This window comes from Populus alba, chromosome 17 (genome assembly GCF_005239225.2).
Source record: "Populus alba chromosome 17, ASM523922v2, whole genome shotgun sequence".
Lineage (NCBI taxonomy): Eukaryota > Viridiplantae > Streptophyta > Magnoliopsida > Malpighiales > Salicaceae > Populus > Populus alba.
In genome coordinates this window covers 15,794,950-15,805,990 of record NC_133300.1, presented here as the reverse complement: position 1 = coordinate 15,805,990, position 11,041 = coordinate 15,794,950, and the positions used below count along the sequence as shown (strand labels likewise).

The 11,041-nt window shown below is 38.9% G+C and overlaps 1 pseudogene; it reads right to left on the bottom strand.

Annotated features, from left to right (window-relative positions):
• Window positions 1-296: 296 nt before the first annotated feature.
• Window positions 297-10,239, bottom strand: LOC140954795 (TMV resistance protein N-like; annotated as a pseudogene).
• Between the last annotated feature and the right edge of the window lie 802 nt (window positions 10,240-11,041).

Below are 11,041 nucleotides of genomic sequence, written 5' to 3'. Positions count from 1 at the left end.
TTGGTTGTGACTAGCAGATGATGCTGAGACATTAATTATTCGATTGACAAGTTTTAAAGATGGGTGACCAGAACGAGCATGTCTTTGGGGAAGTGATACAAGTTCACCAGGGAGAGCAGAAGGACGATTGGTGATTTTGGAAAGTCCAAGAAAAACCGAATAAGAAAAAAAAAAAAACTCTAGAATTATTACTAATTTCCTAGGAAACCACATGCCTAATTAAATAAAAGTAAAAAATCCTGAAGAAAATTAACACAATTAAATAACTATTACAATTAAAATAATTTAGCTGGGATTTGTGTCCAACGTCACTCCGTCTCGGAGAAATTAGGCTGTGGAGCGAGATCAATTTCCATGAAATCCATTTCACCTTTTTTGCAAAGCTTGTAAAGGGCATAAAAATCCTGCACATTTGCCTGTCCCCTGAGTTCTTCTTCATTCAAAGTATACTCCTGCATCTTCCAATCAGTTCGCTCTCCTCTTGGTGCACGGCCTCTATAGAAAACCAAGGTCCTTTTAACTCCAACTTCTCGATACTTGTACACAATACTGCGATCTTTCCCTGTAGCTTTCCACCACCCCTGTCGGGTTGCCGTATTTGACCTTGCTCCAGTGTGATATCTCCTATCCCTTGGACCGAAGAAGTACCATTGCCAGTCGCTCTCCATTGGGGATAGCTCAGGTAAGTCCTCAGGATCCCACTTGTAAACATCAACATCGCGAATAATAGCAAGCTCAAAACGTTTCTTACATATCTTCCTCTTCAAGTAGTAAAGCACAAGCTCCACATCAGTCGGGGCAAACCTACTTTCAATGGCCAAACCTTTTCATCAACACCAAAACAATAATCGTGGGAGTCCACCAGACATTAATATGAATTCAAAACCTAGAATGTTTCCAACATGATGAATTATATTAAGTAGTGATTTGAGAGGAGCAAATCCCAAATAATATGCACTTTCTTAAGTTTCTTTAGCTAGTGACGCAGTAGCAGAGCTAATCTTTCTTCACTATTTTTTTTTTAAATAAACAATCTAATGATAAGGATATACTCCAACCAGCCTTCAAGTAAAGAACTAATTTCCTCTAGTATCATGTTTGAATAAATCCTTCACATCAACTTCAGTACACTGACAATAATGACAATTACAAATTAAAGTTTACTATTTGTGGACAAATAATGCACACAGTTGGAAATGGAGTCATGTATGAATCAGGATCCACATCCAGGTAAGGGTTTCAGTGGGGATCGAAGATAATTAGATTTGGCCAAATGTATTAAATCAGCTTAAGATAAAAGGGCAAGTGATTATGATGAAAAGTTTCAACAGCCTAAACACGTTCTGCACAGTGATGAGAAAGTGAGTGCGTTATTGTGAAAGAGTCATGCAGTCTCAGTACATATTACATAACATTAAAAAAAGTGGTGCTAACTTTTTTTAATGTTATGTGCCAAACCTACGATAGACGCTTACAAGAAAACGAAAAAGAAGAAGAAAATTACATACACTAATCATTTTTTTTTGTTTTTTTTTCCCCGTAAGTTGATCATTATTCTTAGAGTTATTCACAAAATAGCACACGTGACAACATTTTTTTTTTTTGCAAACTAGCATGCATGAAAAAAATTAAAAAAATAATACACTATTGGTGGTTGTCCTTAGGAGTTACTCTCAAAGATTGCGTTGCTTGGAGTAGCTCAGCAGCATAAACTTTGAAATTTTGTTAATTCAATTGTGCCAAATTTTGGCACAAATGAATATTAAATTGAGTTAAAAACCGGGTCTATAAACCATAGAATTTCCCTACTTTCAGCTAACAACAATTAGAAGTAGCAAGACTTATTAAATTTTAATTGGTAGCGCTATTTCTAGTAACACAACCAATTGAACTGGGATACATCCCTAATTTTTTTCTTTATTTTTGTGCTAACTTTGGAATTTTGTACTTCATAGTTCAGTTTGTTTGCTTCCTATTCTTTGTATCAAGTACATTAACCATTGCTTTGTATGACTAGAGTGAGCTTAGTCTATTCAGCAATTCAATTTTAACAATAAGATGATTTTATCTTGTGTTTTAAACTATACACAAGCAAAGCTATACATGAAAGCTGAAAGCTGGAAAAAGTACCTGAGACCTGGACACTCTTGTCCCCATCCCTGCATGGTAAACCTATACATGGAATGAATGTTATAAAGAGCATAGATCTAATACTGATTTTTTTTATATATCTTTTCAAACACGAGAACATATTTTTCTAACTTTGTTGACATTAAGTTCTTATCTTTCAGTATTCCCAGTTTCATTTACTTTTTTTTGAAAGAAGCTGTTATTATTAAGTAATGCAAAATTGTGCAATGCAATCATTACACAGAGAAAAAGTTTACTGAATTAGCTAGCAAACCTATATAACATAAACCCTACAAACTCAATAAAAACCTTCCACCATCTGATTCCTGCATAGGAGCCAAAAGAATGCCCCAATCAAACATAATCTGCATTGGATTAAACAAAGTACCGATAAATTATCTATGAGGGTCATAGCCAAGCCACAAAATCAGATATTCTGTGCACTCCTTGTTTAGCGAGATGATCTGCCATGTGATTGCTTTCCCGGTAAGAATGAGAGTAGGTGATTGAATCAAAACATGAAGCTAGCCTCTGAGCTGAAGAGAAGAGTTTATGATGAATCCAAGGCCTATTATAAGAATTATTCATCCAGCTAATGACATTGGCAGAATCAGATTCGATAATAATATGTTTATGATGTAAGAAGCAGTTAGAGGCTGACAATTCGATAGCTTTGACTACTGCTCTCAGCTCAGCTACATTAGAGTCTAAGATCCCAATCGGCATAGAAAAAATACCTAAAAGTATTCCATGATGATTCCGCAAAACACCACCTATTCCGGAGGGGCCAGGTTTTCCGATAGAGGATCCATCAACATTCCATTTGAATCTATTCGTCATAGGGGGAGACCACATAATACCAATCCTCAACTTTTGAGAATTAGTCCACCGAACCAGACCTTCAGCAGATCGAAGCAAATCTGAGGAGGAGTAGGGAAAATCCGGTTCTATAGCCTTTAACCATAAGCAAAGCCGAGTAACAATAAGGAAGAACAAAGTATCATAATCTGGGATCTTCTGCTTAAATATTACATCATTGCGAAGAAGCCACATAGACCATGTCGCAGAAAAGAACAACATCACCCATACTTTTTTCTGAAATTTGCCATAAACCAAAGAGTCCCACTGAGAGAAGAGATTTGCCAAGTTCCTTGGACAACACCAAGCTAAGCCCCACCAATTGATGATTTTGGACCAAATGAGCCAGTGCTTGTAGCAATGAATAAAAAGGTGGTCGACCATTTCTTCCTCAGCCAAGCAGATCGGACAAATTGCAGCTGAGATATCCAGTATGCCTCTTTTAACTAACATGCTGTGGGTGTTGATTTTGTTGATGATGGCCATCCAGCAAAAAACCTCTACTTTAGGTGGGACGAGACCTCTCCAAATCCCCTTAAAGGAGAAGACAGTGTTCAATGGAGAACTAGGAGATAAAAGCCCACATAGAGATTTAACCGAGTATCTTCCTGTGTTATTGGCTTTCCAGATAAGCCGATCCTCTGCTTCTTTGTCCAGTTGCATTCTTGACAGAATAGCGTACATTTGAGTAAGAAGTCCAGTATTCCGGCCTCTCAAATCTCTGATCCAGGAGAAAACCCAGCACCATGCATGACCATCCCATATTCCCATCTTTTCTAGGCTGACGTCTTTATCGTTGGACAACTGAAATAGAGTAGGGAACTTCTCTGCCAATCTGCCATTGCCTGTCCAGTCATCAAGCCAAAACTTAATCCATTTTCCATTGCCAACTAGCATCACAGTGTTATTAGTCACAATATTCCGCAATCTAGAATCTTTGCCACAGTAATTAACAAGCCGAGACCATGTGCTTCCAGCACCTGTGATATGATCCTGCGGTATAAGACTGTGGTATTTAGGATTGTAAATGCTTGTAATCACATCCTTCCACATGCTCGACTCCTCAGAGCCATACCTCCATAGCCATTTGAATAGTAGAGCTTTATTTTTGTTTTGCAGAGATCCAATGCCAAGTCCACCAGCACTCTTTGGCATCGACACAGTTGGCCAGCCAACATTGCATATAGACTTGCCTTCCTCTTTTCTGGACCACAAAAAGCATCTAAACTTCTTTTCAATTGTTGTTGATACCGCCACAGGCATAGGGAACAGAGAGAGAAAGTAAATTGGCAAGTTGCTAAGAACCGATTTAATTAAGCATAACCTCCCCCCTATCGATAAGAGCTTCCCTTTCCATGCAACCAACCTAGAGCTGATATTTTGAATGATAGGATTCCACATCAGAAGTCTGCAGGAATTTGCACCAATGGGGAGGCCAAGATATTTGAAAGGGAGGTGCCCTTGCTTACATCTTAGTGTCTGTGCAGTGTAATCACACACGTGATCTTCTATACCCACACCAAAGATACTGCTTTTGGAGAAGTTAACTTTCAAGCCTGACATGAGCTCAAAGCACAATAGTATGCGCTTAACATTCTGCATGCTTTCTAAGGAGGCTGAACTAAAAATGAGTGTGTCGTCTGCAAACTGTAGATGAGATAAATGAAAACCAGCCTGCCCGATGCTCACTCCCTCAATCAGCCCCAGATCACACCCTCGTTGTAGCATGCAGCTCAACCCCTGCACCGCAATGTTGAAGAGAAAAGGAGAAAGAGGGTCTCCTTGACGAAGCCCTTTTTCTAAACTGAATTCCTTTGTGGGGGAGCCGTTTACCAGCACAGACATCTTGGCTGTTGATATACATTGCATAATCCAGCCTCGCCATCGACTTCCAAAACCCATACTGGCCATGACTTCATTCACATAGTCCCATAACACTGAATCAAATGCTTTGTGGAAGTCTAGTTTAAAGAGATATCCTTTGCCCTTTTTCTTCTTCATGAAGTTAATTGCCTCGTTGGCGATCAACACACTATCCAGAATTTGCCTTCCTTTGATGAAAGCATTTTGGTGGTCACTGATGACTTCAGGCAGAACTCGTTTCACTCTGGATGCTAGCAGTTTTGAGATAATTTTGTAGAGGCTGCCTACCAAGCTGATAGGCCTAAAATCCTGCAGCTTATTGGCTCCTTTTACCTTTGGGATAAGGGTGACAAAAGAGCTGTTGATGCCTGGAGGAAGAATATTAGTCCGGTAAAATTCATCCACCATTTGAACAATGTCCCCGCCAATGATGTTCCAAGATTTCTTGATGAAGAAGAAGTTGATACCATCGGGACCTGGTGCTTTGTTTCCTTCACAATCCCACACAGCAGTTTTGACCTCATCAGCAGAGAATGACAGTTCTAAAGCAGTCGAGGATGAGGGCTGAAGCTTTAGGAAATTCAGATTATTGCAGGAGGCTCTTGGTCTATCTGTAAAAGAGTACAACTTGCTGAAAAAATTGAATACAACCATCTTCACATCACCAGGTTTCGTCAAAGTGGCTCCTTCAACATCCAGAGAAAAGATCTGATTCTTTTTCTGGCGTGTTGTAGCAGATAAATGGAAGAAACGGGTGTTCCTATCTCCAAGTTTGCACCACTGCACTCTTGACTTTTGATGCCATGCAGACTCTTGCATTCTGTATAACGTTCTAAGATTGGCAGAGATTATGTTGCTTCGAAATAATTCATCAGCTGATAAGTCTCTACTCTCTCTTAGAGAATCTAGGACGTCTGCTTCAATTTCTAGAGATGAGATCTTGCTAGAAGTGTTGCCCACAACATCTCTGCTCCATTTCTTACATCTATCTTTTAATAACTTTAAGGCTACAGCCATACTTCGTTTGCCAGAGCTTGAATTTGAGGCTGTATTCCAGTAGAGCTGAACCATCTTCACAAATTCAGAGTTTAGCCACCAACAATTCATCATCCGAACAGGCTTTGGTCCCCAGTTTGTAGAGTCTACCAGCAAATGTAATGGTCTGTGATCTGAAAAATTCTTCGGGAGTCCATACAGAGTAGATGATGGAAGATGTTGCAGCCAATCGCCCGTCACAAACATTCTATCAATACGACTTGAAGCATTTCCTCTAGACCACGTAAACTTCTTCCCATTTAAGGGGAGTTCAATCAGACCACAACTGTCAACACACATCTTGAAACTTAGCATGGAGGATGAGATTTTAGAGCTACCTTTCCTATCTGATGGGGAGAGAGTTTCATTAAAGTCCCCTGCAAGACACCATGGTTTGCTAATGTTGTTTGTAAAAGACACAAGATAATCCCAGACCTCTTTCTTTAATAAACCATCATTTGGGGCGTAAACCAAAGAGACCATACATTCCAAATTGTACCGAGACAGTACCCCTTCAATATTTAGAATACGACCATTCATAGCCACTGAACAATTAGAAACACAGAAAGATGTTGTATTCCATATGCAGAGAATACCCCCGGAAAGGCCTAGAGAAGGCACTGCAAACCAGTCCCTAGAATGTCTACCCCAGATTGAGTTGATAGTGCAATCATCAATATTTTCAAGTTTTGTCTCCAGAATACCCAAAATATCTAGATTAAATTTTCTAACCAGAGACCTCGCACAACTTTTCTTATCTCTACCTCCTATACCACAGGAATTCCAAATAATAATACTACTCATCAAAAGGAATAATAACCATACCTTGGACAAGAACTGATTAGTGAGCTCACTATTTCTTCCTTCTAATCCACTCCTCCTGCTCTTTTTCAATAAAACCTTGTAGTGTCTGTGTCATGAGATGGCTGTCCTCATGACTTTGCAATATTGCTTTTCCCACCACCCAGCAAGAGTTCGCTTCATCCCTGGGGTCAGGATGCACAGTCTCAGGTGTTTGTTTGTTAGTTGATGAGGAAAAAAGAACTTGCACACTGCTTGCATCATCCTCTCTAGCTAGGTCCCTTCCAGATCGAATAATAGCATTTCTATTCATGATTCCATTATCGGATACTGAATACTCAGTGATTCCCATCTCAGCTTGTTTAGAGCTTCGATTTTCCATTTTGCGCGATTTTCTTCTTTTGAAGGATGAAGATTTACGAGGGGCAGTGGCGGAGGTGGAGGTGGTTGCCAGCTATATTTTCCCAGTTTCATTTACTTGAAGTGGTTGATAAGTCGAGGTATAAAATAAAAGTTATGATACCTTTCCAATGATCTCGATCCAGATGAAATCTCAACTTTACTAAGACTATACATCCATCTTTGTACCTTCTCCTCGTTTCCCCTGGAATTTTCTTCATTCTTATGAAAGGAAATTGTGCAACTCACTGTTTGATCATCTATCTTTGATTGTTTGACATGATAAGAAACTGGAAACACAGTGTCCGATCTCATATCATCAATGAATCCGACAATCTTGACAAGTTCTTCAAAGCACCAAGGTAAAGAAGCAAAATCTCTTGCAAATATAATAATTGACAGCCCTGATTCTTCAATGGCCTCTAGGAGTCTTGATCTAATTGCCATCACTTTCTCTAGTTCCTTGTCGTCTGGAATAATGACTCTCAGGGCTAGAGCTGTATTTAAATGGGTGAAATCATTGCTAGTGTCTGCACCTTTGAAGCTAAGGAAAAACTCTTCCATCCATTGACGGTAAGATGAAGACACCGATAAAGAAGCTTCATATGAAGAAGATGCTTCATTGCTTGCAAACAATAAAAATGGGCAGAAGATTTGAGATGATGGAGAATATAACAAACAAACACCACAATTCTTCACCTTTACTCCTGGCTGGGAAGAATGAAGTGACAACTCAATGTTGCTAAAGGATCCATGCTTCCATTCTTTAAGCTCTTTAAGGTAATCAAAAGATAGATAGAATAGCCAAATATGATCCGACACAACTTGGATAGAGTTACAACTAATACTCATCGGTGAAGGATAATTCTCTCTTCCATTGGCTTTGAAATGACAAAAAAGAGAAGGACTTTCACCATTCGCACTGAATGCAACACACGCAACAAACCCCATGCTCCAACTAGGCACTTGCAAACTAATTGAAGATCCCTTACTTTGATGGTTAAACCAGCCTGGAATTTCATTTCCTGGAACAGCGATACCAAATCCAGGTCTTGGATTAGACAAACCCTCTACCATGAAAAACCAAAATGTTAGATAGATAGTGGGAGAGGGAGAGAGATACAAAAAGGTTGGGGTATGATTAAGAGAAGACCTTTAGGTATCTTTCAAGCATGGTCAACCCCATGCTATCATGGCCATTATGATTGTACAATTCCCAGCACTTAAGACATATGAACTCTGAGATTTTGGAACTACTTAGCTTTATCGGATCTGGAATTTCTTTTAGGCTTATACAACCATTCAACTTTACTATTTGAACTTTAGATGGAACCTCAGGCAATGATTCAAGCATCGTGCAATCCTCCAAGACAAGCATTTCCAATTCAAAAAGCTGATTTATGCTTTGAGGCAGGCTAACAAAGTTATTCTGGCTCAGATCTAAAGACCTCAAAGAAGATAAGAAGCCAATATCTTTAGGAAGTGCCCCTTCTCTTAGATTGCAAGCGCACAAATCCAGTACTTCTAAAGAACACAAACCCGACAAAGAAGGCAACCTGTGATCCGTGGGATTCACAACTATTCTCTTGCATCCATCAAAAGATAATACTTCAAGACTCTTTAAAAGAAAAATGGATGCTGGCGGTTGTCTAATTGAAGTTCTACTTACATCGAACTCCTCCAAACTTTCAACTTTCCCCAAATTCTTTGGTATATTTTTAAGTTCAGAGCAGCCATACAGATCGAGTTTCTTAAGGGATTTCAAACAACCTATGCTACTCGGAATGATTTCAAGGTTCTTGTAGTTCTTCATGCTCAATAGACCTAAGCCAATCAAATGACGAATCGATGAAGATAGTTTTGTAATACCAGTCTTGTCCAAACGAAGCACCATCAAACAGTTCATGTTTCCTACTACATCTGGAAACTTCTCAAGTTTTGAGCAGCCATCAAGAGTGAAAACTTTAAGCGATTCCATTTCAAGGTTGCTTGGGAGAATCCTAATACTTTCGCAATTCACAAGATTCACATATTGAAGATTCTTGTGATTTCCAAGTGATGGATAAACCTCTGACAAACTTGTACAACCTTCAAGAATTAGACTCTCGAGATTTGGAATTCCAGTAAGATCTGGAGTCCTGGACAGGTTTAGTGAGTTGCTGAGATTGATGATTTTCAAATTAACTGCACTCTGCAATCAGGCAGGGGAGAAGAAATGTGGATGCTACTGTCATACATATATAGGAAAACGATAAAAATAAATACAAAGGCCTTTAAATTAGTTGATCTCACCTTACACCCATACCATAATTGCTCAATGCTACTGTTAGCCATGTGAAGTTCAACTAGCTCATCCACCTGTAAACCAGCTGGCAATGATTTTGAAGGGTAAGAATGCCATTCTTAGAAAATCGTAAAACTTCTTGGAAAGATCTTCAGGTCCTTTCAGAAAGCTGCACGTTGTTGATTTTGAGCAATCTCAGTTTGCTCATTTTAGAGAAGGCTTCCATGTTCCATCGTGCCTCTCTTATTCCAGGCATGTCCACGAAAATGGCTTCTATTTTTTCTTTTCCCTGTCAACCAAAATGGAATACAAGTAAAAAACAAATACAAAGTAAAGATGGAGCATAAATTAAAATAAACTTTATGAAATCTTTTGGATAATGTTCTCTATCAGCTACTCACTGTGTTGTCTATCAGTGCAAGGCTGACATCCTCGTATGTCCACAATCTACTGCGCCTTCCAGGCTCTTCAGGGGATTCACAACGAACAATTTCCTTACCTAATATCTGTAATATATTATGCATCCAGACTTGATCCCGAGAGACGCTTATGAGAGATCTCTCTATAAGAACTGGTATTCCAATACCTGCATGGAATCCACGGCTATCAAGTATCCTTGTTATTCGATCAATTTTAAACCCCTTCAGGAAACATGCAATGTCTAAAAATATTTTCTTATCTGATTCATGGAGACCATCAAAACTAATGCGAAGCACATCAATAATTTTTCCTTCAGGAATCTCATTCATTCTATTAATTGAACTTCTCCATTCATGGACACTTCCCCAACCCCCCCCACTCCCTCTCCATTTCCAGCCTTCACTTCGTTTCCATTTCCATTTTCCTTTCCCCCACCCCACCCCACTCATCTTCAATACTTAACTCAAGAAACACTAACCTTAATTGCTCAAGCCCCTTCGAAAACATAGTCACAAGATTTTGCTATATGTAAGAGAAGTGGAGGCAACAGAGCTTTGTATCAGATTTCAAGCCATTTGTGGAAAATTCAGAAGGTTTGGATTGCAGTTTTGGTAGGAAGGAAAGAGGATGTGGACTGTAGAGTATCTCTTATGATGAAGTTGTTTAGGCTTTGAGTGGTGGTGGTTGTGGTTCTTGGCTCTGCTGCCATTTTCTTGAATTTATTTGATTACGCTTGCAAAGAACAAATCCAGAAGCAAATCATAGAAGGGTCGGTATTGGTAGACATTAGTCATTATCAAAGGGAAGCGAGTGAACAATGATTATCAATCCGGTTTTTCTGGGTTTTTTAATTAAAAAACCAACTCGAACCGAACAAAACCGGTTCGGTTTGAACCGGTTCTCGGTTCGGTCCGGGTTGTTAATATAAAAAATACTATTTTTTGGTTTGGTTGTATTTTTTAGGTTAAAACGGACCGAATCGGACCGTGAACACCCCTACCGGGCACAACATTTGTTACCCCTAAATTATTATACAAGCTCCACTCACCATTAACTCATATTCATCCATGTAGGTTATGGTGAGCTGGACTCATCTTATACAGTAATGTTAACAATAAATCTTACCAGGTTAAAATTTGCAATGGTAATTTTTTTAAAAAAATTTACATGTTTTTTTTATCTTTCAACATTTCACTTCTTAAAGATTGAGTTTTATAATTCATTATTATTTTTTTATATAAAATTATTTTA